This window comes from Delphinapterus leucas, chromosome 4, assembly GCF_059928025.1.
Source record: "Delphinapterus leucas isolate spDelLeu-1000000601 "Yukka" chromosome 4, BTC_Dleu_Yukka2, whole genome shotgun sequence".
Taxonomy (NCBI): Eukaryota; Metazoa; Chordata; class Mammalia; order Artiodactyla; family Monodontidae; genus Delphinapterus; species Delphinapterus leucas.
Genome location: NC_143132.1, coordinates 9515134 through 9523891, shown reverse-complemented (window position 1 = coordinate 9523891; position 8758 = coordinate 9515134). Strand labels below are relative to the sequence as shown.

The 8758-nt window shown below is 39.8% G+C and overlaps 1 protein-coding gene across 4 annotated transcripts in view; it reads right to left on the bottom strand.

Annotated features, from left to right (window-relative positions):
• Nucleotides 1-8758, bottom strand: part of SETD4 (SET domain containing 4) — a 360859-nt gene that overhangs the window by 77199 nt on the left and 274902 nt on the right. The gene's annotated exons all lie outside the window — the stretch shown is intronic.

The following is an 8758-nucleotide window of genomic DNA, read 5'->3' as shown; positions in this document are numbered from 1 at the left end:
AGTTTCCTTGCCCCACACATCTACTTTTCATCTTGTGGCATAGTTAAAGTGATACACTCAGCAGAGACTCCTTTACGTCAAGCACCATGGGTAGCTAAAAAGGAAATGGGTTGTTCACCTCAAAGAACTTGAGAAGAGATTAATACAGCAAACAAAGAGGTAGAACCACTTGTCAATACATGAACAGCATGTAGGAAGTGTGTCACCACACATGAGCGGTGGATAAAAACTTGAAAGGAAAGGATAGTAGAGTGCTTTATGCTTTAGGCCACTACTCCGAATTAAATAACTAAACTACAATGGTTTGAGCTAATCTAAAATCAATAACAATTGGCACGTGTATCTAGGTTCTGAAAATCAGAGGTGAGATGGCATACATCTCATTTTCTCTCTTCCTCTATTCCCAAGTCCCATCGACAGGAAAATGAGCCCCAGTCAGCTCATCTACTCATGTGCTTTAAGCCAGCACCTGAATAACTGTGAATGGTCCTCAAATTTATTTTTGATGTCTCTCCTTCGAGCCCCACTTCCATTAAACGCTTATTTCTTTTTGGATGTTTCACAAAGACCTTATACCATCATAAGCAAATCCTATAGTCATTTTTTTCAATTTAGGTTAAATCTTAATCGTCTGTAACTTGTGAACGAGTCTGTAATTTGTGTTCTGAATAAATAGCTAGCCAGCTGCGATTAACTGAGGTCTTCTTGTTAAATTTTATAGCGTCAAAGCCTCCTAAACGTGTCTACAAATGTATTCATTCTTTCACCTTACATCCATCTTTCCTAAATCAACAATTACCAGCAGGAATATCATAACCTTCGTGCTTCCTAAAGTTGGCAATTTTGGTTTCATCTTCAACTCCTCCTCATCTTTGGGGCTGGAGGATGGAAGTTTGGGGGAAGCAATCCATGTCCTTTACAGTCTACAAGCTCAAAAAGGCTAAGCTAGGAAGCATCCATTGTGGCCTAAGCATTCCCTACAAAAGGCCCTCAGGATAGCTCAGAGGTGAGAGAGGGCAAAGATGGAAGCCTTGGCTGCCTTCTAAATGCACACATGCCTGCATCTCACCCTTTAAAGGCATAAGGATTCATTCATTCTTAGTTTCAACTCAGAAACAGTAATTGAGCAGCTACAAGTGCCAAGCACTGCTTTGCTTTGGATGATGGAGATGAAGTAGCGAACAAAACCTGCCCTCATGGGGCTTGCATTCTAGAGGGGTCTGTTTCTTGGTAGTGAGAAAAAGGAGTAAAAATAACAGACCTTACAGTTGGGGTACAATATTTTTTTCAATATTTCTAAAAGTTCTTAATTGCCAATCTAATTTCTAAGCCAAATTTCATTCCTTCTGTGCAAAATGGCATGGCCGGTCTGACCACCAAATACCAAGGGGCTTTCTTGACTACTCAAGCACATTGTTGGCCAAAGAAAGCAGGCTGCTCCGAAATGACATGGCAAAACATGTAGAGTAATTTTAATCAATTCTTTCAGCCAATTTTAAAGGTATTTATCATGGAGTAGCACAGTCTTGCTACAATATTTCTTTAAACACAAAGAGTGCTTTGTTTCTAAACATTCGAGAAATAAAGGGAGCACCCAGACACTGTGCCTGTTTTGTAAGTTAAAGTGAAAAAGTACGACACTGAAACTCGTAGTTGATATCTCTTCAGAAGAGAAATTCATCAGCAAGGTAATAATTCCCAGTAGTTATACAAAGAAACCACAGTCTTCAGGAAAACCACATAACAGAGAATGGAATACTGGGAGCAGCCCACATAATTACTCATGATAGATAACTGTATTAAAAATTAAATATAAATTATTGTGAGCATTATACTTTTGGCACCAGATGAAAAAAGTGCTTTATGTTACTTAAAAGTTTCAATAACTGCCCTAAATTTGGCTCTGTTGAAAGTAAGCCTACCCTGAGTAAATATAAAGTGTTTATTATTTGAAGTATTGCTTTCAATAAAATTGTAAGTTTAAAAAGATCTCTTGAATTTGCTAAAAGTTTCTATATGACATTGATATTTCTTAAAAGTACTAAAAATGGAGACAAAGAGGTGAATTTTAAACAGGGCCTTAAGGAAGATTATTTTAGTATATGAAAATATCTCACAGAAATGCAATAAAACACAAAAATCAATTCCAGATGATTTTTAATCTAAATATAAGAGGGAAAAATAAATCTTAAAAAAAAAAATAAGAGAACGTCTTCATGACCTTGGAGTAAGTAAAGATTCCTTAAATAGCACAAAAAAACAAAAACTAACCTTTAACAGAAAAAAAGATGAATTAATTGTATTAAAATTAGGAATTTCTGTTCATTACTATTAAGAAAATGAAAAGGCAACCCACAGAGTGGGAAAAGATGCTTACAACAAAAACTCCAACAAGAGGAGACCTTCAAGATGGTGGAGGAGTAAGATGTGGAGATCACCTTCCTCCCCACAGATACATCAGAAATGCATCTACATGTGGAACAACTCCTACAGAACACCTACTGAACACTGGCAGAAGACCTCAGACCACCCAAAAGGCAAGAAACTCCCCATGTACCTGGGTAGGGCAAAAGACAAAACAGAGACAAAAGAATAGGGACGGGACCCACACCTCTGGGAGGGAGCTGTGAAGGAGGAAAGGTTTCCACACACTAGGAAGCCCCTTCACTGGCAGAGATGGGGCGGTGGCGGGGGGGAAGCTTCGGAGCCATGGAGAAGACCACAGCAATAGGGGTGCAGAGGGCAAAGCGGAGAGATTCCCACACAGAGGATCAGTGCTGACCAGCACTCACCAGCCCGAGAGGCTTGTCTTCTCAACCGCTGGGGCGGACAGGGCTGGGAGTTAAGGCTCGGGCTTCGGAGGTCGGATCCCAGGGAGAGGACTGGGGTTGGCTGAGTGAACACAGCCTGAAGGGGGCTAGTGTGCCACAGCTAGCTCGGAGGAAGTCTAGGGAAAAGTCTGGACCTGCCTAAGAGGCAAGAGACCACTGTTTCGGGGTGCACGAGGAGAGGGGATTCAGAGCACCGCCTAAACGAGCTCTAGAGATGGGCACGAGCCGCGGCTATCAGCAGACACCAGAGACGGGCATGAGACGCTAAGGCGGCTGCTGCAGGCACAAAGAAGCCTGTGAGCGCGCACAGGTCACTCTCCACACCGCCCCTCCCGGGAGCCTGTGCAGCCCGCCACGGCCAGGGTCCCGTGATCCAGGGACAACTTCTCCGGGAGAACGCACGGCGCGCCTCAGGCTGCTGCAACGTTACACTGGCCTCTGCCGCCGCAGGCTCGCCCCGCACTCCGTGCCCCTCCCTCTCCCTGGCCTGAGTGAGCCAGAGCCCCCGAATCAGCGGCTCCTTTCACCCCGTCCTGTCTGAGCGAAGAACAGACGCCCTCAGGCGACCTACACACAAAGGTGGGGCCAAATCCAAAGCTGAGCCCCTGGGAGCTGTGAGAACAAAGAAGAGAAAGGGAAATCTCTCCAGGCAGCCTCAGGAGCAGCGGATTAAATCTCCACAATCAACTTGATGTACCTGCATCTCTGGAATACATGAATAGACAACGAATCAGCCCAAAATTGAGGCAGTGGACTTTGGGAGCAACTGTAGACCTGGGGTTTGCTTTTTGCATCTAATTTGGTTTTGGTTTTATGTTTATCTAAGTTTAGTATTTAGAGTTTATTATCATTGGTAGATTTGTTTATTGATTTGGTAGCTCTCTTCCTCCTTTTTTTTACATATAGATATATAATTTTTTTTTCCTTTTTCTCTTTTTGTGAGTGTATATGTGTATGCTTCTTTCTGTGATTTTGTCTATGTACCTTTCCTTTTACCATTTGTCCTAGGGTTCTGTCTGTCCGTTTTTTTTGTTTTATGGGGTTTTTTTTTTGGATAGTTTTTAGTGCTTGCTATCATTGGTGGATTTGTTTTTTCGTTTCGTTGCTCCCTTCTTTCTTTCTTTCTTTTTTTTCTTTTCTTATTACTTTTTAATTTTTTTATTTTTAATAATTTTTTATTTTAATAACTTTATTTTATTTTATTCTCTCTTTCATTCCTTTTTCCTCACTTTTCTTCTGAGCCATGTGGCTGACAGGGTCTTGGTGCTCTGGTTGGGTGTCAGGCCTGTGCCTCTGAGGTGAAAGAGCCAAGTTCAGGACATTAGTCCACCAGAGACCTACTGGCTCCATGTAATATCAAATGGTGAAAGATCTCCCACAGATCTCCATCTCAACACTAAGACCCAGCTCCACTCAATGACCAGCAAGCTCCAGTGCTGAACGCCCTATGCCAAACAACTAACAAGACAGGAACACAACCCCACCCATTAGCAGAGAGGCTGCCTAAAGTCATACTAAGTTCACAGACACCCCAAAACACAGCACCATACATGGCCCTACCCACCAGAAGGACAAGATACAGCCCCACCCACCAGAACACAGGCACCAGTCCCCCCCACCAGGAAGCCTACATAACCCACTGAACCAACCTCAGCCACGAGGGGCAGACACCAAAAAAACAGGAACTACAAACCTGCAGCCTGTGAAAAGGAGACCACAAACACAATAAGTTGAGCAAAATGAGAAGATAGAGAAACACACAGCAGATGAAGGAGCAAGGTAACAACCCACCAGACCAAACAAATGAAGAGGAAATAGGCAGTCTACCTGAAAAAGAATTCAGAGTAATGAGAGTAAAGATGATCTAAAATCTTGGAAAGAGAATGGAGGAAATACAAGAAATGATTAACAAGCACCTAGAAGAACTAAAGAGCAAACAAACAATGATGAACAACACAAGAAATGAAATTAAAAATTCTCTACAAGGAATCAATACCAGAATAACTGAGGCAGAAGAACAGATAAGGGACCTGGAAGACAAAAGAGTGGAAATAACTACCACAGAGCAGAATTAAGAAAAAAGAAAATAAAGAATTGAGGACACTCTCACAGACCTCTAGGACAACATTAAATGCACCAACATTTGAATTATAGGGGTCCCAAAAGAAGAAGAGAAAAAGAAAGGGACTGAGAAAATATTCAAAGAGATTATAGTTCAACACTTCCCTAATATGGGAAAGGAAACAGTCAAAAATCCAGGAAGGACAGAGAGTCCCATACAGGAAAAATCCAAGCAGAAACATGCCAAGACACATCTTAATCAAACTATCAAAAACTAAATTCAAAGAAAAAATATTAAAAGCAGCAAGGGAAAAAACAGCAAATAACATACAAGGGAATCCCCATAAGGTTAACAGTGGATCTTTCAGCAGAAACTTTGCAAGCCAGAAGGGAGTGGCAGGACATAAAGTGATGAAAGGGAAAAACTACAACCAAGATTACTCTACCCAGCAAGGATCTCATTCAGATTCGATGGAGAAATTAAAACCTTTACAGACAAGCAAAAGCTAAGAGAATTCAGCACCACCAAACCAGCTTTACAGCAAATGCTCAAGGAACTTCTCTAGGCAGGAAACACAAGAAAAGGAAAAGACCTACAATAACAAACCCAAAACAGTTAAGAAAATGGTAATAGGAATATACGTATCGATAATAACCTTGAATGTAAATGGATTAAATGCTCCAACCAAAAGACAAAGACTGGCTGAATGGATAATAAAACAAGACCCATATATATGCTGTCTACAAGAGACCCACTTCAGACCTAGAGACACATACAGATAGAAAGTGAGGGGATGGAAAAAGATATTCCATGCAAAAGGAAATCAAAAGAAAGCTGGAGAAGCAATTCTCATATCAGACAAAGTAGACTGTAAAATAAAGACTCTTACAAGAGACAAAGAGGGACACTACATAATGATCAAGGGATGAATCCAAGAAGAAGATATCACAATTGTAAATATTTAGGCACCCAACATAGGAGCACCTAAATACATAAGGCAAATGCTAAGAGCCATAAAAGAGGAAGTCGACAGTAACACAATCACAGTAGGGGACTTTAACACCCCACTTTCACCAATGGACAGATCATACAAAATGAAAATCAATAAGGAAACACAAGCTTTAAATGATACATTAAACAAGATGGACTTAATTGATATTTATAGAAAGTTCCATCCAAAAACAACAGAATATACTTTCTTCTCAAGTGCTCATGGAACGTTCTCCAGGATAGATCATATCTTAGGTCACAAATCAAGCCTTGGTAAATTTAAGAAAATTGAAATGTTATCAAGTATCTTTTCCAACCACAACACTATGAGACTAGACATCAATTACAGGAAAAAATCTGTAAAAAATACAAACACATGGAGGCTAAACAATACACTACTAAATAATCAAGAGATCACTGAAGAAATCAAAGCAGAAATCAAAAAATACCTAGAAACAAAAGACAATAAAAACACGATGACCCAAAACCTATGGGATGCAGCAAAAGAAATTTTAACAGGGAAGTTTATAGCAATACAATCCTACCTCAAGAAACAAGAAACATCTCAAATTAACACCTAACCTTACACCTAAAGCAGTTAGAGAAAGAAGAACAAAAAAACCCCAAAGTTAGCAGAAGGAAAGAAATCATAAAGATCAGATCAGAAATAAATGAAAAAGAAATGAAGGAAACAATAACAAAGGTCAATAAAACTAAAAGCTGATTCTTTGAGAAGATAAACAAAATTGATAAACCATTAGCCAGACTCATCAAGAAAAGAAGGGAGAAGACTCAAATCAATAGAATTAGAAATGAAAAGGGAGAAGTAACAACTGACACTGCAGAAATACAAACGATCATGAGAGATTACTACAATCAACAATGTGCCAGTAAAATGGACAACCTAGAAGAAATGAACAAATTCTTAGAAAAGTACAACCTTCCGAGACTGAACCAGGAAGAAATGGAAAATAAAAACTGACCAATCACAAGCACTGAAATTGAGACTGTGATTAAAAATCTTCCAACAAACAAAAGCCCAGGACCAGATGGCTTCACAGGCGAATTCTATCAAACATTTAGAGAAGAGCTAAGACCTATCCTTCTCAAACTCTTCCAAATATAGCAGAGGGACAAACACTCCCAAACTCACTCTATGAGGCCACCATCACACTGATACCAAAACCAGACAAAGATGTCACAAAGAAAGAAAACTTTCTTAGGCCAATATCACTGATGAACATAGATGCAAAAATCCTCAACAAAATACTAGCAAACAGAATCCAACAGCACATTAAAAGAATCATACACTATGATCAAGTGGGGTTTATCCCAGGAATGCAAGGATTCTTCAACATATGCAAATCAATCAATGTGGTACACCATATTAACAAATTGAAGGAGAAAAACCAAAAGATCATCTCAACAGATGCAAAAAAAGCTTTTGACAAAATTCAACACCCATTTATAATAAAAACCCTCCAGAAAGTAGGCATAGAGGGAACTTACCTCAACATAATAAAGGCCATATATGACAAACCCACAGCCAACATCATTCTCAGTGGTGAAAACTGAAACCATTTCCTCTAAGATCAGGAACAAGACAAGGTTGCCCACTCTCACCACTATTATTCAACATAGTTTTGGAAGTTTTAGCCATAGCAATCAGAGAAGAAAAATAAATAAAAGGAATCCCAAGCAGAAAAGAAGAAGTAAAGCCGTCACTGTTTGCAGATGACATGATACTATACATAGAGAATCCTAAAGATGCTACCAGAAAACTACTAGAGCTAATCAATGAATTTGGTAAAGTAGCAGGATACACAATTAATGCACAGAAATCTCTTGCAATCCTATACACTAATGATGAAAAATCTGAAAGAGAAATTAAGGAAATACTCCCATTTACCACTGCAGTAAAAAGAATAAAATACCTAGGAATAAACCTACCTAAGGAGATAAAAGACCTGTATGCAGAAAACTATAAGACACTGATGAAAGAAATTAAAGACAATACAGACAGATGGAGAGATATACCATGTTCTTGGATTGGAAGAATCAACATTGTGAAAATGACTATACTACCCAAAGCAATCTACAGATTCAATGCAATCCATATCAAACTACCAATGGCATTTTTCACAGAACTAAAACAAAAACTTTCACAATTTGTATGGAAACACAAAAGACCCCGAATAGCCAAAGCAATCTTGAGAAAGAAAAATGGAGCTGGAGGAATCAGGCTCCCTGACTTCAGAGTATACTACAAAGCCACAGTAATCAAGACAGTTATGGTACCGGCACGAAAACAGAAATATAGGTCAATGGAACAGGATAGAAAGCCCAGAGATAAACCCACACACATATGGTCATCTTATTACTTTTTTTTTTTTTTTACGGTACGCGGGCCTCTCACTGTGGCCTCTCCCATTGTGGAGCACAGGCTCCAGACGCACAGGCTCAGTGGCCATGGCTCATGGGCCTAGCGGCTCCGCGGCATATGAGATCTTCCCAGACCAGGGCACAAACCCATATCCTCTGCATTGGCAGGCTGACTCTCAACCACTGCACCACCAGGAAAGCCCCGGTCACCTTATTTTTGATAAAGGAGGGAAGAATATACAACGGAGAAAAGAGAGCCTCTTCAGTAAGTGGTGCTAGGAAAACTGAACAGCTACATGTAAAAGAGTGAAATTAGAACACTCCCTCACACCATACACAAAAATAAATTAAAAATGGGTTAGAGACCTAAATGTAAGACCAGACAGTATAAAACTCTTAGACAAAAACATAGGAAAAACACTCTTTGACATAAACCACAGAAAGATCTTTTTTGACCCACCTCCTAGATTAATGGAAATAAAACCAAAAATAA